General features: G+C 44.7%; 1 protein-coding gene across 7 annotated transcripts in view; it reads right to left on the bottom strand.

Moving 5' to 3' along the window:
- The window catches only part of TMEM45B (transmembrane protein 45B), a 272,895-nt gene that overhangs the window by 143,781 nt on the left and 104,032 nt on the right, over positions 1-25,082 (bottom strand). The window contains exons 1-2 of one of the 7 annotated variants that reach the window (XM_069224490.1): positions 15,386-15,592; positions 1,556-1,645 (exon numbers count right to left, since the gene is read on the bottom strand). The exons of 4 other annotated variants lie outside the window; for them this stretch is intronic. The gene's annotated coding sequence lies outside the window, so the exon portion shown is untranslated. Of the gene's footprint in view, positions 1-1,555; positions 1,646-15,385; positions 15,593-25,082 lie in introns of those variants that run through there. 2 more of the 7 variants (XM_069224486.1, XM_069224487.1) reach the window with 2 other exon arrangements.

Consider the following 25,082-nt stretch of genomic DNA (forward strand, 5'->3'; position numbering starts at 1 on the left):
CTGGTCACTAGGATCAGTGCGGTTTGTAGCCCCATTGGAAGGTGCCTCTTCCAATTAGGAATACAGCAAAAATAGGACAAAAGGGCCATCCCTCGGGTCAGTGGACTATCGCACCCAACTCCCTTAGAACTGGACACTGGGATTCATCCCTTTATACTATGCATAACTACAAGTGTCAAATAGCATTCAACGTCGCCCCGGAAATATACAGAAAGAATAGACTACTCGTGTGGCACTCCTACAGGAATAAGGAGGTACCAAAGGTTACATACCAATAGAACTGGTTTCAAGTGCTAGCCACATCCGACCACACCCTATAAGGCGACATGGATTTCAGATTACAACGTAAGAAAAAGGAGCAGAAGAAGTGGCCCGTGGTGGTCACAGCATTACTCACCCCGTTAGCAGCTATAGTACTAACAACAATCCTGATAGTATATAAAGACATACATATTCCATGGCTCGACCAGAACACTACATCCCCAAAAGTGGCCAAGGTGAAGTAGCAACCGGTGCTGAGAACAACAATATCTCAAAACAACATGAGAGGGTGGAGGATAAAAAACAAAATGGGTGAAATATACAAAATGGAAAGAAGATGGAGAAGATTAGAAGGACAATACATTTGTGCAAATGGTATCAATGTACAAAGAACTAGCAAATGTGTTTGATTGTTATATATGTACCCACCTACCGACCACTAGCCAGGAGAAAAGAAATTACACTCAAATGCCCCTCACAGAATTCGTGGCATGTAACATATTACGTAATATGTTAGGGGGAAATTTAAAAGGAATAAGAACAGGGAAAAGAAAAAAGGAGAGAATAAGAGAAAATATAAACAGAGGAGAAATGAGGAGAAAAAGGGATGACTATGGTTTGGAAGATGAACCTTATGTATGTGATATGCAAGGAAAATTGGTAGAAAGAGTGTAAAGAAATTGAAGGAAGAAGATAGAAGGAGAAGAAAGAAGTGTAGGAGATTAGATCCGAAGAAAGAAGAAGAGAATTTATTGAATGCATTTACAACAGAAAGAGGGAAGGGTTACACTGAAAGGGATCATGGCTCAGAACAACGAATACCATGCCTGGCCATAGGTACAGAAACAAAGGCACCATGGTGTTTCAAATACTCAAGAGGTAACGCAGGCACTAGCAAAAACGGAATTGATGTGGGACATAGTATTTGCAATACAACATTGAGCCTGGACTACAAAAGAAATGACACAACAGGCTTGTCCATAGGCCTGACACCTCCCAAAGGAATATTTATTATATGTGGGACATCTGCATGTTTTTAAATTGCCAGCAGGTTGGCAAGGTACCTGCTACCTAGCATTCGTGCTATCAAATATGGCGCATAGAACAGAATTACAGAAGGGGGAAAAGAGAACACTTGGCGGGGTGCGCAGGAAGAGGACACCAACGTGGGGAATAGAAGAAAGGAAATAGAGGATATAAAAAAGGTAGAAGAAGGAGCTGGGAAAGTGGCAGATGGGACAGACGTTGGAGGAATGCTGGATCGAATAGCAGCATGGTTCAGAGGTTGGGGTACCTGCTTGGTAGCGGTACTAGCGATAGGGATCGTGGCACTGATAGCGATATATGTGCTCATACCAGTTTGTCCATCCTTCCTGGCCCTACTCTTGAAGAAAAAGAAAAAAAACTGTCACCAGAAACGCACACATTATAGAAGAAAAAGATATAAGGATGACAACAGGGACGAGCAAGAGGTATAAATGAGAGCAATACACCATGACCCTTAGATTTGTCATTGAGTATCAGAGGGCGGAATGTGGAATCGCATTTTACAGTTCTTAGGTATGCTATGCCTAGTGGCCCCTGTGATACACAATAACAATCTTTGCACAGCCTATCATTAAGTAAAGAGGCCTACAAATGTAATTTGCCACTGCTAGGAACGCATTATGTTGCAAGGCTTGCTCTCTGAACAGCCATCATGAAATACCATCGTCATTGCATGCTAGCTGAAGCAATCTCCCTTCTGGAAAGTACCAGTCTGAGTACATGATGTTCTCAAGTTCTGTCTCAAGATGGACCATGTGATATTAGGCACGTAGGCCACCTTGTGTAAAATCCTTTTCTATGCTTTTTGTTACTATATATGGTATGATATAAAAAACTACCTCAGCCATAATGGAGAAGTAGTCATACATCACTCATACGTCAAAGCCAAAGAACCAATAAGACGTTGAATTATGTATGTGGTTTAATACTATAAAAGATTGTGTATTACTTCTTTGTATTAAGCTGTTCGTGTACACTAGTACAGAGCATCCTCCATGTACATGTCTTTCTATTCTATCCCTAATAAATTCATTATGTTTATCTAGAAGAGCTGGCTAACGGTTGTTTGTATCCTGAATGGGTGCTGAATAATTAGGCTTCTACAGAGTCACAATGGTATTGTGCACGCGCAAGTCCTATCCCACCGCTGCCACCAATGTTAGAAATGGGGTTTCTGGTTGGCTAGGGTATGCACCTCAGCCAGGCAGTACTTACCCACTCTAGTCAGGACAAGGGAGTTACACGTCCAAGATAACCCCTGCTCACCCCCTTGGTAGCTTGGCACGAGCAGTCAGGCTTAACCCGGAGGCAATGTGTAAAGCGTTTGCACAACACACACAACACATGTGACGCAATATCCCCACCACAAAGGAAACACAACACCAGATTTTATGAAAATATACTGTATTGTACACAACGCAATTATCAGACCAAACATCACATATCAGTACTATCCTGCTACCTTAGCAGTTGTCAGAACGTTACACATTAGTTACTCTGCAAATTAGCAGTAGTCACACATAACACACAGGTTACTCAGTATTCTACAACATAAACAGTAGTCAGGAAACACGTTATCACATTAGAACACTTGTCATAAGAATATCATAAAATGCCCATAGTAGGAACATTAGACAACATATGGCAAGTTAGGAAAACATATTAGCAAGCATGTCCATAAAAGGAACATTTGCATACACATATGTAACACCATCAAAGACAGGTAGGCAATATATAATTCAGGAGAAGTCTCTAGTAAGAACTTATGTTCTATATATTGTTCCTTTAACAGTACCTGGCTTGATGAAGGCACCCCCAGTGCCTAAAAGGCGAACAATGGGGCCCCCAGCGCTCATCTGCGCAAAATGGGGGCCTGTGGCATCCCTGGAGGAGAGGAGGGCGGCACGCACCTCCCCTGTACCATGGATGGGCCCCTCTGGGGACTGTGACAACTGGGGGCCCCCCTAAGCCTCCACCGGCCCTCTCGAGGGGGGGCCCAAGTCAGGGAAATCTTTACCGGAGGAGGGGGGCGCTATACACCCCCTCCAAATTGAAAGCGGGCCCCTCCAGGGACCCACGAACTCCTGGGGTCTCCCTGGGCCTCCACCGACCCTTACTAGGGGGGGGAGACCCCCAAACAGTGCCACTGGCCCATGATGGGGGCCTAAAAGAGATCCTGTGGCGCGGGCGAGCCTCCGATGAGGCTGCCGCCCCGCCCGCACGCTCCAAGAGAGCCCTCCAGGGCTTGAGCAGGCGAGGGAGAGGCGTCCTCCTCTCCCTCCTGCTCCGATCTCACTCCGGCCCAAGACAGGGCCTTCCGGTGCCCCGGGGGAGCTCTAACGAGCGGTCCCTACCCCGGGGCACTGCTAGGAGCACGCTTGCTCCGGATTCCTCAGCTTTGTAGGTGTGCCCCAGGGGCACTGAGATGAGCGCGATCCTCGCGCTCCGAAATAATTCAAAAACCCGGCTGCGGCAGTGAACTTGGCAGCAGGGAAGCGCTTTTCAGAGCGCTAATGCAAAGTTAAAGCCCGGGCTGCGGCGGTGATTTTTCTGCAGTAGGTCAAGAACGAGCGCTGTTCCCAAGCGCAGCAGACCCAGCTGAAGAGATCGTGGCAGGGGTCAGGGGCCACAGCACCCTGCCCCTGGGAACAATAAAGCAAGAAAAAGGTACAGGGCTGGTGGGCCCAGCTACAGGCCAGCACAAGGGGTGCAGATGGTGGCAGTTCCTCCTAGTGACCAGGCAGGTCACAGGACAGCACAGCAGCAGCAGTCCAAGGTGGTTTCCTGGTGAGTCCATTCATCAGCGTTCTGTGTCCAGTTTCAAGATCGAAAAATGTTCAAATTGTGGGGAAAATTCCCATGTACTTATAGTCAGTTCTTACAGTGTTTTACAATGGTAGGGAGAGGAGGTTCCAGCCAGTTACAACTGGTTCTGGGAGTGCCCCCTCTCTCCTTTCAGCACAGGCTCCAAACATCAGTGGGGGGTTAACGACCCTATTGTGTGAGGCCAGGGCACAGCCTTTACAAATGTATGTGTGCCCCGCCTCTCCCTTCTCTCAGCCCAGGAAGACTATTCAGTATGCAGATGCACCTCTGTGACACCTCCACCCTCCCTGTGTACAGGCTGTCTGAAAAGTATGCACAAAGCCCCAACTGTCACTCTGCCCAGACGTGGTATGGAGTCAAGCTGCAAAACACCAGAGTCATAAGCACAGATAAATGCGCACTTTCTAGAAGTGGCAGTTCTGTGATAGTAATAAAAAATACGCCCACACCAGTAAGCAGCATTTATTATCACCATCACAACCATACCAAACATGCCTACGCTACCCCTCATAAATCAGACAATACCCCTTACACATAAGGCAGGGCATTTCTAATGCAATCCTATGAGAAGGCAGCACTCACAGCAGTGAGACACCAAGTTAGGCTGTTTGTCACTACTAGGACAGGCCATGCAATATGGCACATGTCCTGCCTTTCTACATACATGGCACCCTGCCCATAGGGCTAGCTAGGGCGTACCTTAGGGGTGACTTACATGTAGTAAAAGGGGAGTTCTGGGCCTGGCAAGTAAGTTTAGATGCCAGGTCCCTGTGGCAGAAAACTGCGCACACAGGCCCTGCGCTAGCAGGCCTGAGACAGGTTTTGAAAGTCTACTTCAGTGGGTGGCTCAAGCAGCGCTGCAGGCCCACTAGTAGTATTTAATTTACAGGCCCTGGGTATGGAGATACCACTGTACAAGGGACTTATAGGTAAATTAAATATGCCAATTAGGTATAAGCCAATCATACCAACTTTAGATGGGAGAGCACCTGCACTTTAATACTGGTCAGCAGTGATAAAGTGCTCAGAGTCCTAGAGCCAACAGCGAGAGGTCAGAAAAACCAGGAGGAAGGAGGCAAAAAGACTGGGGATGACCCTGCGTAAGGCAAAAAGTCCAACAGTGCGGTAGTGCAAAGTAGAGTGGCGTAGAGTACAGTGGCAGAGTGCAGTGGTGCAGAGTAGAGAGGCACTGAGTGCAGTGGAATAGAGTAGAGTGCTAAGAGTGAAATGGCTTGGAGTGGGGTGAAGCAGAGTGGAGTAGTGCAAAGCAGTGTGGTGTAGTGTAGAGGGGCATAGCGTGCAGAGACATAGAATGGAGTAGTGCATAGTAGAGTGGCATAGAAATCAGTTTGGCAGAGTGAAGAGTTGCAAAGTACAGTGTTGTAGAGTGCAGTAGTATAGAGTGCATTGGTATAGAGTGTTGCAGAATATAGTGACAGTGCAGTGGCATAGGGTGATGAGGCAAAGAATTCAGTGTCGTACAATGCAATGGCTTAGATTAGAGTGGTGCATAGAAGAGTGCAATGCGGTAGTATGGAACGGCATAGAGTTGAATGGCAGAATGGAGTGATCCTGGGTAGAGTGGCGTAGAGTACATTGGCATAGAGTGCAGTAGGGTAGAGCAGCGTGGCATAGAGTTCAGTGGCAGCGAGTGCAGTTTTGCAGAGTAAGATGGCAGAGTGCAGTGGTGTAGAGTGCATTAATGTAGAGTGCAGTGATGTAGAGTAGAGTGGCGGAGAGTAGAGTGCAGTGGCTCAGAGTGGAGTAGAGTGGCGTAGAGTAAAGTCACAGAGAAGGTTGTTTCGGAGTAGAGTGAAGTGGTGCAAAATGGTATGGTGCACGGTAGAGTGCAGTGGCATAGAGTAAAGTGGCATGGAGTGTAAAGGCATAGAGTGCAGTGGTGTAGAGCGCAGTGCCATAAAGTGCAGTAGTGCAGAGTAGATTAGAGTGGCATACAGTGGACTGGCGTAGAGTTGAGTGTTATAGAGTAAAGTGCACTGGAGTAGATTGGAGTTTTGAAGAGTGGTGTATCTTGGAGTGGAGTTGTGCAGAGTAGATTGGAGTGGCCTTAACTGAAGTGCAGTGGTGAAGAGTAGAGCGGCTTAGAGTGCACTGGTATAGAACGAGTGGAGAGGTGCAGAGCAGAGAAGCATACAGTGAAGTGGCACAGAAGGGAGTGGTGCAGAGTGGAGTAGAGTGCAGTGGTGTAAAGTGGAGTGGTGCAGAGTAGAGTAGAGTATTATGGTGTGGAGCAGTGTTAAATGGCATATGCATGGTGTGGTAGCACACTGCCATCACAGAGAACACATTTTCAACTGAAATGACCATTACATTTGCACAGACATACAGTTTTACTGGTAAAACTATACATCGCACAATGTGTGGAAATGGCATCACCTAATATACTGATTTGAGCATATTAAAGTATTTTTTCAAACACACTTCAAAAGTACCAAAAAATGTGTTTAATTTGTGTGTTCCTGATTCTGAAATACTTGCAGAGTTCATTTAAAAGTGTTGTGTGTTAGAAAACCCCGGTATTCAGCAAGATTGTCACATAAATCTTCTCGTTTGAAGGAGGCCGGCCTGGTTTGTAGTGGGTACCTAAGTTACTTACACCTTATACCAGGTCCAGTTATCCCTTATTAGTAAAATGTAGTCAGTGCCTAGAAGCCAGGCATTCTAGAGGTAGTTGTAGGCAGAGCAGCCAAGGCTGAACTAAGAGACATGCAAAGCTCTTGCAATACCACTGTAGTCACACCGTACTTGCACACATGAAAGAAAATACTCAGTGTTACCAAAAATAAAGGTACTTTATTTTAGTGATACAATGCCAAAAATACTTTGGAGACTATACTCCCTTAGGAGGTAAGTAAATTACGCAATATATGCACTAGTAACCAAAAACAGGTAAGTTCACAGTTGTAAAATAGTGCAAATAGTGAAAATCACAATAGGTTGCAATGGGTCTGGGGGAAACACAAACCATATACTAAAATAGTGGAATGTGAAAGTCGATTTCCCACCTAGGCAAGTGTAGTGTGGAGGGTGGTGCTGGGAGTGTAAGAAAACACCAAAGGTAAGTAAAATACCCCACCCCAGAAAAGCAGGAGTAAAACACAGCAAATTTCCTAAAACACACTAGAAGCCGTGGTAGAAGGCAGTGCAAGAACCAGAAGAGACTGCAAGACACCAACAATGGATTCCTAGACCTGAAGACCTGTGGAAGAAGGGGACCAAGTCCAAGAAGCATTGAAGAGTCCAGGGAGAACAGGAGCCCCTGCTAACCGGGATGAAGGTGCAAAAGGAGAAACACTGATGAGAAGACAAAGTCAGTATTGCACCAAAGATAGTTAGATGCGGGTTCCTGGTTGGTGCAGAAGATGTCTCACGCCAGATGGATGAATGCAGTCTGGTCTGCATTGCTGGATTCCACCAACAAGCCTTGGTAAATGTAAAACTCATGTTTAAAAAAAAAAATGGCACTGCTTGGGCCCAGGAAGGACCAGGTTGACTCTACCCAGGAGGGGGGAGACAGAAGGGACTCTCAGCAACTCCGAGAGCCCTCAGAAGACCAGGCAGCATGCCCAGGAGTCCCACAGCATGGGAACAAAGGAGTTGCAAATGGTGGTCATTGCAGCTGTACCCAAAGGGATCCCACGCTGCTGGAGAACAACTCAGGGAGCGGAGCATCACAGTATAGAGTGCTGGGGACCTGGATTAGGCTGTGAAGAAAGGAATTATTGGAAAAGCACACAGAAGCCCTATGAGTTTCAAAACACGCGTGCACAGGGGTACTGTCTGGCTCAGGAAGGCAAGCTCTTACCTCCACCAAATTTGGAAAGCTGGACCTTTGGACAGACTTGGTCACTTCCGTCTAGTACCTGTGTTCCAGGATCCACGCTTGTCGTCAGGAGAGGGGACCCAGAGTACCGGTTGTCTCTGCAGAGAGGTGCCTGCTGAAGCAGGGAAGTGACTGAGTCACTCCACGGGGTATTCCTTTGGTCCTTCTGGTGCAGAATGAAGATAGGCAGTCCTCTGAGTGTGCAAGACCTGGAAACTGTTGCAGTTGCTGGCAGGAGCTGAAGGTACAGAGTTGCAGTAGCCTTCTTGGATACATTGCTGCAGTTGTAGAGTACCAGGAGCAGTTCTGCGGTTGATCCGATGGTAGAAGGTGAAGCAGAGGAGTCCTGCTGGAATCTTCCAAAACCGAATCTGAGGAAACACCCAGAGGAGATACCCTAAATAGCCCTGAGAGAGGGATCGGTCACCTAACTAGGTAAGCACCTATCAGAAGGGTTCTCTGACGTCACCTGCTGGCACTGGCCACTCAGATGCTCCCAGAGCTCCCTGACCATCCTGAAAACAAGATGGCAGAACCCAGGGACACTCTGGAGGAGCTCTGGACACCACCCCTGGGGTGGTGATGGACAGGGGAGTGGTCACTCCACTTTCCTTTGTCCAGTTTTGCACCAGAGCAGAGACTGGGGGTCCCTGAACCCGTGTAGACTGGATTATGCAAGAAGGGCACTGTTTGTGCCCTTTAAAACATTTCCAGAGGCTCGGGGAGGATACCCCTCCCATGCCTGTAACTACTATTTCCAAAGGGAGAGGGTGTAACACCCCTGTCCCAGAGGAAATGATTTGTTCTGCCCAAGCCCCAGGAGGGAAGAAGCCTGTCTGTGAGGTGGCAGCAGCTGGGGCTGCAGTGGAAACCTCAGAGTTTGTTTGACAGTACTGGGGGTCCATGGTGGAGCCCCCTGGGTGCATGGAATTGCCCCCCCCCCCCAATATCAGAATCAGATTGGGGGTACAATTTCTCAATCTTAGACACCTTACATGGCCATATTCGTTGTTACCATTGTGAAGCCACATATATGTATTGACCTATATGTAGTGCACACTTATAATGTTGTGACCGCACTCAAAAAATCCTGGAAATTGGTCCTGGACAACATGGGGGCACCTCTGCTAGTACAGGGGTGCCCTCACACACAGTAACTTTGCACCTAGCCTTCAGGAACTGAAGGACAGACATATAGGTGACTTATAAGTTACCTGGTGCAGTGAAAATGGCTGTTAAATAGTGCTTGCACTATTTCACTCAGGCTGCAATGGCAGTCCTGAAGAAGTGTTTGTATGAGCTCCATATGGGTGGCAAAAGAAATGCTGCAGCCCATAAGGATCTTCTGGAATCCCAATGCCCTGGGTACTTAGGTACCATTTACTACGGACTTATAAGGGGGGGGTTTAGTATACCAACCTGGAGTGGAAACGTAGTCACTAGAATATAATGACAAATTTAGAAACAGAGAAAGCATGAGCACGGGAGTTCTGGTTAGCACGACTCCAGTGATACAGTCAAGCATACGGACAACACAGTAAAACATACTGACATATAGGCCACAAACTATGAGCACTAGAGTCCTGACTAGCAGGATCCCAGTGAGACAGTTAAAACACACTGACAAACAGGCAGAAATTGGGCGTCACATGCCAAGAAAATTGGTACTTTCCTGCATCGCTTTGAGGTCAGAGAAAGAAAAGCAGGGGCATAGCTTGGTCAGTAGGATTAAGGGGTGCGAGCTGCATGTTTCACCAACAATCACGCTGGCATATCATGGTAAAATATGTTATTTGAAAAGCAGAGCATGAGGGGACTTAAGGGGCAGTGGGAAGGGACTATGTTGTAAAATAACCAGCAGTTTTAAGAACTTCAAAAAAAAGAGGAGAAAGAGTATGTATGGATGATTTTGTCTGTGTGTGCATGTAAACACCCTAGGTGAGATCTGACATCCACCTCACCATACCTGACTGAAAGCACATCTACCCAACTATTTACTAAAGAATATATTAATTAGATGATGTAACGCCCCAATCACTCCCCTGAACCCATGCCCCTGAAGAAAAGTAAACACCAAGGTCCCTCAGAAGACAGAGCTTGACATTTTACCACTGCCTTTGAATGCACAAGAAATGTGATAAGATAAGAACAAAATGTACAGGCCTGTTTACAGAAAGAAGCACTTGTGGAAGAATACAAATAGCGTTGGGGTAAAAAAGCTTTGTTGCTTTCTGAGGGATGAACTCACCATGGACAGCCTAAAACAAAAAAAGCCAGCAAATAGCCAGAAAATGTGAGTTACAAACCACAAAGCTAATGGTAAGCAATAGACAGAATGCATTGCTAGGGAAGCTTTCTGAACAGCTCCAGGATCTCTTTAACAAACCATACAGCTGTGCTGTGTGGTAGGCTTCGACCTAAAAACAGGTGTATGCGATTTCAAGTTAAAAAAATATATATCTTACTCTGAATTATTGTCTGTCTTGTTTTTAGTATTGGATTGCAATGCTTCAGGTTCGAATAAAAAGCATCAAACACAACTGGTACGTGTTTTGCACCCACCGAGACTTTCAAGGCCACAGAGACAGGTGTGTTGCATGTCCAGCATCTTAGGCATGATGTACCTGCCATTGTACTCCTATTTACATTACCAGAAGTATAATAATATTGTGTATGTTATTTTAGTTCTCCTGTACAGACATGCATAACACAATGTAATATTCCAGCAATGTCTCCTATTTTGACTTTCGTTCCCTTGGTTGAACTTGTAGAGGGTCTCAGGATGAGAAACACGGTCTGCTGGTGGTGAACTCGGGTGGTGATTTTATGTCGACCACACACAATGGTTCATGAACATTTGGATTGTTTACGGATTTACAGCACAAATTATATTTTTGGAAAAATCTGTGCATTAACTTTGGCAACCTGGATGAAGTCCCTTTAGGAACAAACCACAAGTTGTCTGTTTTCCTAACTTTGTCAGAATCTGAAGCAATACAAGCTGTAAGAAACAGATTGAGAAGACGTTCACTCTAAATTTATTATCGCTTTGCTCGTCTTTTTTTCCAGTTATTAAATGAGAAAACAGGAATGTTTTGGCAGATATAACAGCTAACTGAAAGATATGTCAAAATGCTTGAGACACAAATGCACCTGCTTAGGTCCTATTGCTCATTCGGCCCCCGCAGGCCTTACTGCTGTCCATCACACTGCTCTGGGGCGTTGGCGAATAGACTGGTATCCACAGCACCTCTTCACACTGATCTAGTGATACACTACTGCACTTTAAAATGTGTTCAAAATGAGACATCCTTCCATCCCGTCGAAAGTGTGTGAATCGGTCTGTTCCACTTTTGACAAAAATGTGTGGTCCTGTTCCGATTTAGGCAAATCGATGGGTCCTATAGTACTTTCAATGAAATGTTATACCCAAGGTGAAATCCATTTTCTAAAATATCTTCTGCTGCTGTGCCAGCTGAGGTAGTGGGCGCCTGCCCTGCTTGGCTCTTTTGATTACTTCATTAATCCTCAAACCATAGCCAGACTTAAATAGGCCGAGAACAACTATCTTTTGACTGGGATGTGCTAACCAAATTGCATCAACTGAGTTAGCTTGCATTTTATACTGATCAGACAAAGAACTTGCTTCAGGACAATTTGCCTCATACATCTATAACTGAGAGAAGGGTGGAAGATTAGTCTACCTTGATCTTCTGCCACTGAAGCTGAGAACGTGTTCAGCATCAGATTCCGTGATACAGTTAGCTATCCAACTGCAGTTCAGTAGGAAACCTGACATGGCCTATGCAGGCTATACCCCCGAGAGACGAGTGTTTACAGTATAGCTTTGACTGGTCATAGTTAATGTATAAATGATGGGAAGATATGAGAGTTAGGTCCTATGGTATAAATGCTGTTAGTAGGCAGCCATTTGGTATAGCTATTGGTCCGGGGACTTTGGTATGTTATCTTGGGACTGAACTTCATGTCTTATGGAGGCAGAATAACAGCCATGACATAGCAATTATATCCCGCATAAGCCATATGGAAGTAGTAGGACCATACATCTGTGATGGCCAAATTGATGAGACATGCATCATAAATGCTAGATAGATACTTGGTTACACCAAGTCACACTATTGTGTGTTTAACTAACATATCCACTAAAACATTGATTAGGTTATCCAGTTTACTGGGGAGATGATGCAACAAGCACATCTCAAGAGTAAATTTGGGAAGCTGAGGTATTGTTTTTGATACGTTATTCACAACATTCACACAGTGTGGACAGATGTGGTTATTTAGATGTGGTATTTGTTACAGCAAGGCAAGGTGTTGAACCTGATTGAGACCTCTACAAGTACAGGATTAACACAGTTGAGAGGCACATACTGCATGAAGAAGGTGTATGGGCGAAACAAGTTTAAATATCTATGAGGTTAATAGATGTTCCCACTATTTATACCCCAAAGCACTTTAACCTCATGGATTAATTTGACTGAAACCCACTGAACCATTTGTTCTATTATTACAGTATACTCATGTTCGGACAGACTGGGTTTTGGTCCTGTGTATATTTCTATACCCAGACATGGAGGTTATGTGCTTGCAAAAAACAAAACAAAAAATACATTTAGAAAAATGTACCTGTTGTGTATAATGTTAATTGAAGAGTATAGATGCTTCCTAGGACGGGGGAAGACACCCTTTTTTTATTTTGAATGTACATCAAAGGAGAATATGATTATTGGGGTGAATAAAAATGCTATTGGTTTTGAATTACTGTAATCTGAGACAGTTTAAACACAGAAGGATTAAAAAAATAAAAAAGGAAAAGAAGGGAAAGAATGAGCATTGGCAAAATAAAGTACTGGCCCAAAAGCCATGCCACTAAAGAGCACTCTCTTAGATGGACGTGCACATGATCAGAAAAAACACTCACTCACACTGTAAGAGAGATAGCTAATGGCTGAAGTGCCACTGGATTCAAGTTAGCCTAGCTGATGAGGGGTGATTCTCCAAAACCTGTCCAAGGATGCTTGTTTCCGGTCCAGGAAGGACCTGGCCTGGCAGTTGGGGTGTTCCCATGGCAGGGCCAAGACCGATTTGCATATGGCTAGGTCCTAACTGGGGTAACGTGATGAGCAAAAAAAAGACAATGGATTTACTGGGGGTGAATGTTTGACAATGTTCCGCATTCCATCCATCACCTTTTTGTGTTGCTAAAATAAAGTACCTTTCCCAAAAGCCATGGAACCAAAGGTCAGGTAGATGTGCATGCGGTAATAAAAAAAAAAATTAAAATAAAAAAAATCACACAGTATAAGAGAGATAGTTAATGGGTGAAGTGGGCTGACTTGTTGCACCACACTGCATGCTGTATTGGGTGGGAAAGAAATGTGAATGACAGTTTAACGGATTAATGGAGGAAGAGATTTGATCCAATACCGTCTATGCAAATAAAAATGTCTACTGCAGTATCTTACGTCTCTCTGGGCTAGACATGAAAACAATACTATTGGAGCAGGCATGCCAGAAGGTTTTGTGGGGCAGAGGGCAGTAAAGTACAAGTTGCAGAAAGTGGTTTTCGGGCGGATGGGCCTGCGGCAATTTGTTGATTGGTCCCAACAAATAATAAATATATTTTTTTTTAAAGAAGACCGTGAGAGATAGCAGCAGTGGGGAGAGAGCAGGTAGGGAGTGGCAGCAGTGGGGGTGATCAGGTGTTAGGGCGAAGCAGAACTCAAGGCAGAAGCACTCAAGCAAGAAAGCAACGCAGGGGAGAAGCACATCAGGACGAACACAAAGGAGGGCAGGGGAAAAGAGAGCAACACGAAGCAAATGCAAAAAAAAAAAGCAAACAAATTAGAGTGACAAAGAAAACAAATGGTAAGCACGTGGAGTCAGTTAGGGGTCGCAGCTGCGATCCCCCAGCTTGACCTTTGCATCCCCTGGCACAGCCTCTGCGACCCCTGGCCTCATAGGTGGCAAAATCAGTGCCAAGAGCACAGGGACAGCTCGTCCTTATGGACGTTGCTTGGGGCCCCCACTTCCTTGCTTTTAATCAGTTTTTTTTTATTACACTAATAGTGAATGATACATTATTCACTATTCGGGTAATAAAAATAGAGTACAGTTAGCTGGAACATGAACCTCCTTGGTAGCTGAGGTAAGTAAAAACAACACTTAAATGTATGTTGTGTGCGTGCTTGCGGGTGAGTGTGCGTGTATGTGTAAGCATGCGTGTGAGTGAAAGTAAAGATGGAATGCCGTCGGATGTCATGCCGATACCACCTGCCAATGTAGTGAATTGACGTCTATGGGTAAGCAATGGGCGAGCTCTCCGCTGACAATAGGTCTTTTGTGAGCAGGGCGCTGGTGCGGTCTGGTAGGTGACAGCTAAACATGTCCCATGGGAAAGAGAAAACACTCGGCATCTGGCATCATCCTGTGGTTGTACGCATTAACCGCCTCCTCTTTAGTGAACAGACTTCGTTCAGAATGTAGAATTAGATTATACTGCATGGGGGCCGAAAAGAGCATGGGTCTAGGGAATAAAGCCCCCTCATCCAATGCCCTGTGTGCAGACAGTTCTGTGACTTTTAGTTATGATTTTCTCCATTCTAAATGCTGGACCACCTTGAACAGATCCCACAGTCACTGCCCTATCTCTCACCCCCTCCCACCCCCCCAACGCCGCACCCCCCAGTTCCCTTTCCATCCACAGCTTCGCCACACTCCTCACACACGAACCTTCCAAGACTCACTCCAGGTATAGACCTTCCCTCTCCACTGTTAGCCCATTATCTCCTGCCTCAGTCAAACCCTCTTCTTCCTATTAGTCTGCACTACCCTCAGAAAAACCTCCATTATGTTCAATGGTCGGTTGCTCTAGTAGTTAGGTCTGTGGTATGTAAGTGACAAGCATACCAATCAAACCAGAAAGAATTAAAAAAAAAAAAAACACAAGAAAGGAACAAGGAAAGGGGTGGGTGAGGAACTAACTCCCTGGTTAGATTGCTCAGTGAATAAGTGCCGCGAAGCTTTCAAATGTCCCCGAATCCAGAAGGCAAGTTTTTTTTTCATTGTAGTACTTGTAGTCCTGCATTTGTGATTGATATAAATAACTACAGGTTACGAAAGCAAAGGAAAAAAACCTAGACTGAATAAACCACTCGCATGCCGACCGCAGAAATTTCAGAGCTCTAGTATGAAAGCTACAGGCGAATTATCAGCAACCTTGAAAGATGGATTTACGCTTTCATCTGTCTCTAGCCGATAAAAAGAGCACCACGAAGCTGCAAAAATTTGTCGGAAAGATGCCACCACCCCCCCCACCCCCACCCCCAGCAGCTCACTCACACTCTGGGCCAGGGTTGCAATATTTTCTTTTTAAGTATTTCTCACCTGCACGGCTATTGCTCCTTCCCTGTATAGGGACAGCCGACTCCGTGGTTACAAAGCCCTGTACACACTTGGCCTCACGCCAGCTCCTAGCACAGCTGAGGTTTATCCCACGAGATCCGTGGGTGGCGGCATACACCCGCACTCGGCCACACCCCGGTCAGGTTCTTCCGGCAGGGCTGGGAAGAAAGATTCTTCTAAATTGAAGACCAGCACTGGCCCAGCTGTAGAGTTACGCGACGGCTATGTGCAGTGCCTTGGAGGGGTTTCAAACCAGTTAAACTAGGCATTGTACTCGGATATGTTCATTGCAAGCGAATGAGTTCTGCCACTCCCAGGAGGCAATAGGAGCTGATGACTACTGCAGGTTGTATGTGATAAGCCTAAAGCTGGCTTTCGGTCATAGAAACGATAAGGGCACTTATCTAGATAGATGGGAAATGTGCTAGGGGCGGGGGAGCGCTGGCCTTTGCTCAAGTAACGCCCTGGGCGAAACCCAAATGGGGCGCCACCTCCCCCCTATTTAATAGTCTATGTATTGAGATGAGAAGAGGAGTATGAGAAAGGCGACAGGGACAAAATAAATGATCGACAAGAAAAGAAAAAAAACGAACAAAAAGCACAGTGGTGGCAGCAGCCTTCAGAAACAGTGTTTAGATACACTTCTGATCAGTACTTTAAATGGGCCGGTGCTCTCCTGTACTGAGTACCGGCACTTTTTTATTTTGAGAGGGAGAGTACCGACATATCTCAAGAAAAACGTAATACTTTTCGTTGGAGAGTACCGGCACTTCTCAGAAACAAGCAGGTACTCTATTACAGAGCACCTGCACTTCTATTTTTCCATTTAAAGCACTGCTTCTGATTGATCGGAGACTGCTGCAGGGAGCTCTCCCTTCCCTCTGGTGTTCGCAACCCTGGGCATGAGCCCGGTTCGCACATGCTGGAGGCCGGTCACGAGAAAGAATGATTCTCTGGGGCAACTTGTTTGCTGTCTGACGTCTTAAGAGTCCTTTTTTGGTTTATAAATCATTTTTATCAGGTGTGTTAGCCTTATTGGTTCCATTGAACCCAAGGGGACTTCAGCTCCCAGAATACAATCATTTTTAAAAGGTACTCCCAGGATTCACACGTATTGTTGCTGCCCAGATGCAGCCGTTTTTCAGCTCTCGGCACAAGGGTTTAGGCATTGTGATTACGGCCTAGGTTATGGCTGAGGCTCAGAAGCGAGCACATCCTCGGTAGCCACCGTGAACCCTAGCTGGTACGGACCAGCACAGCTTTTACGTCACCCTCCTTACCATGTATTTTTTTTTTATTAATCATTAATTAGGAAAAAGGACGACGCATTTGAAATATAGGAGGACTACATACGGCCTTCTCGTGGTCTTTTGTCGTCTAGTTTGGGCTGCACGATGTCATTGGTCACCTGTGTGAGCAGAGATTTCGTTTTGATCTTCCATTTATAAAATATCAAGAAGCAGAGCGTAGTAAAGTCGGTGCTATGCCTTGTACCGCCTGCCTTCCGCAAACCTTTGGATTGCTGTTAAGTAGATGTGGACACGGCAGCAGGTGCATCAGGAGAGCAGAGCCAGGGGTCTGTAGAAGCCACAGACGGAGCCGAGGCATCAAAAGATTCAGCGCGGACCTGCTATTGCAAATACTGTGAGAAAATAGGATAAATGCCCTTTTAAATAAGAAATGTCACTTTTTGAACCCTGTGTTTCCTTTCAGTACATAAGATTATTTTATTGCCTTTTCAGCCGGTAAATAGAATAGTTATTAAAAATGACCCCCCCCCCCCCCCCTCCTCAATAACCTTACCACACCGGCCTGAGTGAAACAAAAGATGTTACTGTGCCATGTATATATGACTGATATAGTTGTTGTTTGTGAATTAGCATTACTGTTTTATCTTCTCATCATTACAGACATGATGTAACCTCATGAGAGGAACATAGCAGGAAAATCTTTGAATGCTCACCCCACCCACCCAACCTGGGTGCCATATAGGGGGCTGGCACTCCTAGTTCCTGTTTTGCTTTCCTGCATGATGGGAGGATCACGTGGGAGGTCTCTGCCCGGCTTTGGCTTTTCTCAAGGTATGTTTACCTTCCTTGCTGGGCCTGGAGATTGCATGCCTCCGTTGTGGAAGTGACTTTTTCCCGAAGACAGGATATGCCATAGGGCTTGCTCGGATAGTGGTTAGCGTGTCCCTCCCAGTACTGGTAAAGTTCAGAGATTTTTGGCTACCATTTCCTTCCTCCGCATCTTGGTATGGGCTGAGGGAGCTTGCTGCCATAGTCCTGGAAAGCACTGTTGAAGGGAGTTTTAGCTCTTCAGAAAAAGGGAGCTTTTGTTCCAGTTCCCGGTTAAGAAGGCAGACAGGGAGTTTTTTTCCATTGTGTTCCTAGTACCAAAGTCATCATAGGACTGTCATCTGGTGATCAATATGAAGATCCTCAACACATTCATCCAAAACATCAAATTCCAGGTTGAAATTTTGCAGAGGATCATGCTATGGATGCTGGCAGATCATTTTCTCTTAGCAATAGACCTCATTGATGCTTATCTCCATGTCCCACTTGCCAAGTGCCATAGCAAGTTTTTTTAAATTTTCATTAGACGGTTTGACATTGCCAATTCAAGGTTCTTCCTTTCAGCCAGAAGTCAACTCCCAGGATGTTTACACAAATGATGGTCCAGTTGTTGCCCATCTTAATTTGTTGAGAATCACAGTCTTCCCTTACTTGGACTGGTTGATACATGTAGCACCCAAAGATCAGATTCATCTGTCCTGGAAACAGACAAAGTCAACTTTATCCCACTTGGGGCTCTTGCACAAAATTCCAAAATGCCAGTTAACTCCAACAAAATACCTTGTCTTTCTTGGCATTCCTAAACGTTTTTTAATTTTATCAAAACAGTTCCATACTTTTTGTTAACAGTACCTGCACAGTTAATAACCACCTTCGCCCCATTTTTGCCTTGCTATTTCATTGAAAAGCCCAAAGGCATTTTGGGAGTTGTAATCATGTTTTTTTTCCAGAGAAACAAATAGTCTTTCATCAAATGAGAAGGATTTGCAATTGAAAAATAGAAAAGCCCACAATTGAGTAATATTAAGAATTAAAATTCTGCTACTTGAGCTAACTGCAAATCTGTGAAGGTCTAAAGTTTCTCTGGTTATTCATAGGCAAAATGTCCTTCATAAAACTGTTTTCTATGCTATTTGTTCCCAGAAAAACAAAAATTCTCTTGATGTATACTTTATACACCTTTTTCTAAAACATTGCAAAGCTAAAAAGCACAGAAAAATGCCAGTAGCATCAACCTCAACTTAGCTCAACCACAATTACAGTAGATTATAAAACTGTCTCAGTTTAACCAATGTCATTCATCAGGCCTATGCTGTTTATAATACCATTAAAATCATTAAATACCATTTGAATTTTGAACAGTGTTGACCGCCAAGCAATTTGTGCCATTTAAAAAAAAAAATCAAAACGGCTGATCCAGTCTGTCTGCTGTGAATTATTTCCCACGCTTTTGATTGATAAAAGTTCCACCAGTAAATAATGCAAATATTCAGTATATTTGTCATATTGCATAGTTTTTACACAGCACACATCTACCAACTGTTTGAAGCATCAGTGCTTTTCTCATAGAGGTATGTCTGTGGTGGTAGTGTTCTTCGTGGACATGCAAACAAGGCCATCTCTTGGGCTATCAGTGTAGTGGTGCTAGTAAGAGTGCTGGTTGATGGGTTTTATCTCTGGTTAAGGTAGTGGGGGTCAATACGATCAGTCAGAGAATCCTGCGTGGAGGTGAGGTAAAAATAAAATATGACAATTTCTCCGTCTCATCTACCTTACAACAGCCTGATTAAAGACAATTCCTAAAAAAAATCTGTGTTCGATTACTACAGTTCACCTCTATGCTCCTCATAAAGGGGTCGCTACCTAAGGTTTGAGAAGCGGGTTATCATTAACCCATTGCTTCGATCCTGCTTACTGTAAGATTTCTTAGTGAATAACGTGTACCATGTGTTAGAAACCATCTTGGTGAGCACCTTTAATCTCTTCCAAGTTAGTTTTTGCCAAAGTATCACAGGGATACTTTTTGCCTTTACATTACTTCCTTTCTTCTTGGTTTTTTTATCGGGCAGGCAGAGTTCCAGGGCCTTTCAAAAACTAGCCAGACCTTTCTGTGGCACGCTTGATGCAGACCTCGGCACGCTCAGCTCTTTGCAAAGCCCTCAGAGGTGACCAAAAGAGGAACACATTGATCATAAAACTGTATCATGATTAAGCAAACATATATCAACTAACAGTTGTACAAAGCTCGATCATATCTGATTCTGTTTCCCAGGGACTGTGTACAGAAGTATTGGTCAATAGGCCTAATCCTATCCGCTATATGTATCTGTCGAGAAAAGACAGCTCTCTGTTTAGTGTTGTAGACACATCCTTCATCGTGGGGTGAGGTACTCCGTAGTCTTCAGATGTCAAGACTTCAGATTTCCTTGTGCATGCTATTGGGATGGTTGAACTTGGAAGTGCAACCCTAAGAGCACAGTTGTTCTTGTCTCTAAAGTTGAAACTAGTGGGTTTTTTAAAGAAAAGCTGGCGCTGCTCCTCCTGTGATTAGAGGTCCAGCTCAAAGACTTTCTGTGCCAGTGTTATTTCCTCCTGTAAATTTAGGTGCATGTCAGAAATAAGGAATACGTCGCACGTACTCACCGAGAAATCTGCGTCAGTCAGACAAGTGGCTTGCAGGAGAGGCGAACTATTTCCCTCCAACCTTCATTTAATGTTACTTTAATTGATTCATGTGTCAGTGCCTGGGGAGAGCCGGATCCGTATGGTTACAGCTGCAGACTCCGCTCCGAGGCTCGCAACCAAGTGTGTAAATCCCTCGAGAGCAGGGCCCGCAGAGTATAAACTCTGCTTCAGAAGCTCAAGGGCTGCGGACGCGCTACACGTCACCCGTAAATGCATGTTGCAGTCTGGAGCTTTCCTTTTACCAATCATTGTTTAAATAGCGTTAGTTCAGTTGCTTACAATTAAATGAACCAATAATATAATTGACAGAATGCTTTTAATTTTTACAGAAAGCCCAGAATGAGAAAGTACTCCCTCCCTCATGACTCAGAATACGAAGTAGATGTAGGAGACCCTTTAGCAGTCCCATTATTAAATTCAATTAAATTGATTCACTTCGTTCTTTCAATATAAATCTTTCTATTGGTTTTGACATTTAACATAAATAAATCAGGACAAAAGGGAACGCAGGCAATGTGTCCTCGGCAACTTATTGCAAAAGAATAACAGTTTATAATACGCCTGTGCATTAAGACAATCGAAAAGGCAGACATATCATACAGAATCCCAGCCAATCATATTACATCTTTTGTATAATCCCACAATTGACTCCATACTTTGGCTTGTTTCCAATGCACAACTCTCGCTTTGTAGACTAGTTTTTCTGTTTTGGCAAAGTCCATTCCCGTAGTTCATTCCCCAGGAGTGGGAATGTTTTCCTCTCGTCAATGTTGCATTGGGTCTCTCTTCGATACTAATAAGCCAATGGCAATGAATGTGCGAGTGTGACATGGGCCACCCACATTTTTTATAATGCCAAGTAGCATTATTTTGCGGTCTAAGTTTATAGCTCTACCCACTACCTTTCTCAAAATACTACTAATTTTACGCCAGTCTTCAATCACCAATGGACGGGTCCAGATCATATGGAAATACGTGCCTAGGGAGCATTTGTATCTCTAACAATAAAGGTTCTTCACCCTCCCCTTCCTCTAGAGCTGAATATATGTGAAGATACTTAAATTGAGTTAGTCGGAACCTGGAAGAAATGGCTAGAATCCTCGGTGCCATTTTTGCCTCAATCAAGTCATTATCCTCAAGGTCTCCAAAGTTGAGTTCCCAGGTTTCTTTCAACTTTAATGTGCGGTAGGGAGAGTTAACTATTAGTGATCTGCATAGACATGAGATGCTACTATTGCCCAGGGTGTCCATCAACAACTTTGCTTCTAGGGGATTACATTGTGAGACTACCAGTTGCCTGTTGCCATAGCTTTCTAAAGCATGCCTAAGTTGAAGGTAACAGCAAAATTGGGTTTTCTGTAGTGTGATGTCTGTCGTTAGGTCTTCAAAGGATCTGATATGCTCATGATGCCAGACATCAGCAAGATGTGATATACTGATCATGTCCTATTGGCAGGACCCAGCCAACCTTTCTGTCTGGACAATCCAGGTGCCCTGCCACAGCACTGGATGTGCCACACATATACTTAGACGTTTTATGTCAGCAAAGCAGTGTCAATCTAGAGGCTGTTGAAAATGTATGGGGACTGCCTTACCGTAGAGCAGGTTGAACAAGACAAATTCATCAAGGAGGTTTAATTCCAGCCTGTTTGGTGGATCCCAGTTATTGCTAAATATCCAGTCATTGATGGAGACTAAGGCCCTCATTCTGACCCTGGCGGATTGAATCCGCCAGGGCCGAGGGCAGCGAATGCACCGCCAACAGGCTGGCGGTGCATTCATGGGCATTCTGACCGCAGCGGTAACGCCGCGGTCAGAAACGGGAAACCAGCGGTCTCCCGCTGGTTTCCCGCTGCCCATGGGAATCCTCCATGGCGGCGCAGCAAGCTGCGCCGCCATGGGGATTCCGACCCCCTTCCCGCCAGCCTGGTTCTGGCGGTTTACACCGCCAGAACCTGGCTTGCGGGAACGGGTGTCGTGGGGCCCCTGGGGGCCCCTGCAGTGCCCATGCCAATGGCATGGGCACTGCAGGGGCCCCCTAACAGGGCCCCACATTGCTTTTCAGTGTCTGCTTAGCAGACACTGAAAAGCGCGACGGGTGCCACAGCACCCGTCGCACACCTTCCACTCCGCCGGCTCCATTCGGAGCCGGCATCCTCGTGGAAGGCGCTTTCCCGCTGGGCCGGCGGGCGATCTTTTGCAGATCGCCCGCCGGCCCAGCGGGAAAGTTGAAATGCCCCCCGCGCTCTTCTGACCGCGGGGCGGTGTTTGGGCGGTTTCCGCCCGGCGGGCGGCGTCCGCCGCCCGTCCGGGTCGGAATGAGGCCCTAAGTGTGAGACCCAGTAATATACCTTTATAACCATCAATTCCAGCTCACTCTCATGTACGGATTGTCAGCACTTTAAGAAGGACACCCACAGTGTTACACCAACCCAAAGGAAGCTACCAATCAAGGATTGTAAGTCTGAAAAAAAGGTGGGTGATAGTACAAATGGATAATATTGCAGGATGTATAGGACGCAGGGTAAGTAGATGATTTTAGACAGTGCTCTGGGTCCCCTCACAGATAGGGGTAGGGAGGCTAAGGATTTAGAGCCCAGTTTAAATGTTTATAAAAGTGGTCTGTATTCAGCTCCAACTCCTATTTTGACATCTCATAATAACTTCCAGTCCTAAATATCTAATATAGTAATTTACCATTCATAATTTTGTGCTAGTGAGACAAGTTGGTGCCCTACTTTTAATGGCTACACATGAACACATGAACAGGTTGGACAGTGAGGTGAATCTGGGGTTAGAAATGATTTTACAGACAAAACACATGGCCTTAATAAAGGTAAGTTGCTTCACCGGCAGCCAGTGAAGACTGTCTAAAGCAGATAAAATGTACTCCATGTTAGGTAGCCTCAGGATCCTGCAGGCTGTAGTGCTCTGAAGAAGCTGAAGATATGCGAAAGAGAACTTGGAGAAATCCAAGAACATAGCATAACACTCTAGATCATAGAAGTCTATGCATGATGGGAATTTGTGTGAGAAGAGGTGGAAATCCTTTTCATTAATACTTTAAGTTTGTAGAAGCAGGACTTACCTCCTATGTTAATTTGGGCTACCATGATGAGCCCAGTATCGAATCTCACAGCCAGGCTTTTCACATAGTCTACAGGTTTTAGAGGTTCCAAAACGAGTGTAGCAACTGTAGTGTCAGGACCCAAGAGAGGACGATTTCTGTTATGTCTCCATTAAGTTTAATATGTTTTTTTGGTCATTCAGTTTCCCATGGCCAGAAGACACTTACAGATCGTGTCTGCTGAGAAGTCTAGGTTGTTGCTAATTTTCCACCGCATCCGTGTGTTTTCCACTTACATAGAAAACCTAAAGCCAAATACTGGATCAGGTGAGCCAGAGGGACTAGATAGAGATGAAATAGTAAAGGGGGCTGAAAAGATTGGTGGGGACCCTGCATGTAAACTGCCATCGCGTTGACGTAAAATATGTAAAGGTGAAAAGTTTGGTTCTGTAGGTAAAAAAATCGGTTGAACTAATCCAGCACCACAGAGGCCACCTTGATAGCAAAACCGGATGGTCCACGCTATCAAACTCCAAACAACGTTCATACAAAATAAGGACCAACAGAGATCCAGTATTGGAGATGGTCCTCAGTTTGTCCCAGCTTGCTATTGTTAAACTCCCACTTGCTTTGGGTGGAACAAGGAATTTCTACTTACAATATTTTATAGATCAATGTAAGCCCCATCTCAAACAATTTAGGGCTATAGGGCATTTACAAATTGGGCCTGTGGTTTGTCATCGTTCCTGAGGAATTCTTGTAAATTGGGACTATGACAAAAGATTTTATTTTTCAGTATTGTACCAGTATGTAGCAAGACGTGTTTTGAACTTGTGCACCTTGTGTAAGTCATAAGATTTTACATAGGTCTGGTGGTATTGCATCCCTAAGAGCTCCTGGGTGCTTACAGGTCTACATGATGGACAAAACAAAATATAATCTGTTAGATGGAAAATTACAGTATAGGAGTTACAGGTAAGAGCATGACCTGAAATCCAAACTAGCTGGGATCAAGGCCCCTTTCCTATCTTTTAAGTTGGAGGCAATGATTCCATTCCTTTTTTTAGTATCCACAGGGAAAGCAGTCCTGTTCACCCAAACCCCAATTAAATATTGATTAAAATATTGTTTGTTCCCATCCGACTCATGAAATCACACTTTTGCCAGACTTTTCCTATATAAGATATCTATATACTTCCAGGGTGGGAAACCCCATGGTAAACCTATGTGACTTCCCTCAAAGTTCAGTCTTTGTGGCTGTTCACAAGAGTTAGCATGCCCCCACCCCCACCCGAAATCTCCTAACATCCTATCTTCTTCCCCTGATGCAGATTTATTCATGTGAAAAGTATGTGACGAAATGTGCACTTTACACACTAGTAAATTGACTTGAACTTCATGAGTGCCCTCAAATACTGATTTGGTCAAAGAGGCCTTGGATTTAAGAACTATTAATTTACAATTATGCACCCACACATGTTGGTGCACAAATACTTTAGCAAATAGTCTGTTAACAGTTCAATACTGAGTACTATTCCAATATTATTTGTAACTTCATTTTCTAATTTATATCATTTTCTTTGTATGGAATGCTTAAAGCTGACTAGAGCTTGTTTTATCTAACTTGCCAAAACATTGAGTCTGAATTGTCCAGGAAGTACGTCGAAGGAATGCAATGCTGTAGCCATTATAGCAGAGTAGACCTATAAAGGTAGGGTGTGAATGTGACTGCCTTTAGTGGGAGGATGAATTTCATTAGATGTAATTGTATTTATATAGCACTTACTACCCCCAATGAGGTGCTAAAGATGTCCTAGGCTTTTGTGCTTCACAACTTGTGGCATACATA

The sequence above is a fragment of the Pleurodeles waltl genome, chromosome 3_1 (genome assembly GCF_031143425.1).
Source record: "Pleurodeles waltl isolate 20211129_DDA chromosome 3_1, aPleWal1.hap1.20221129, whole genome shotgun sequence".
Classification (NCBI taxonomy): Eukaryota; Metazoa; Chordata; class Amphibia; order Caudata; family Salamandridae; genus Pleurodeles; species Pleurodeles waltl.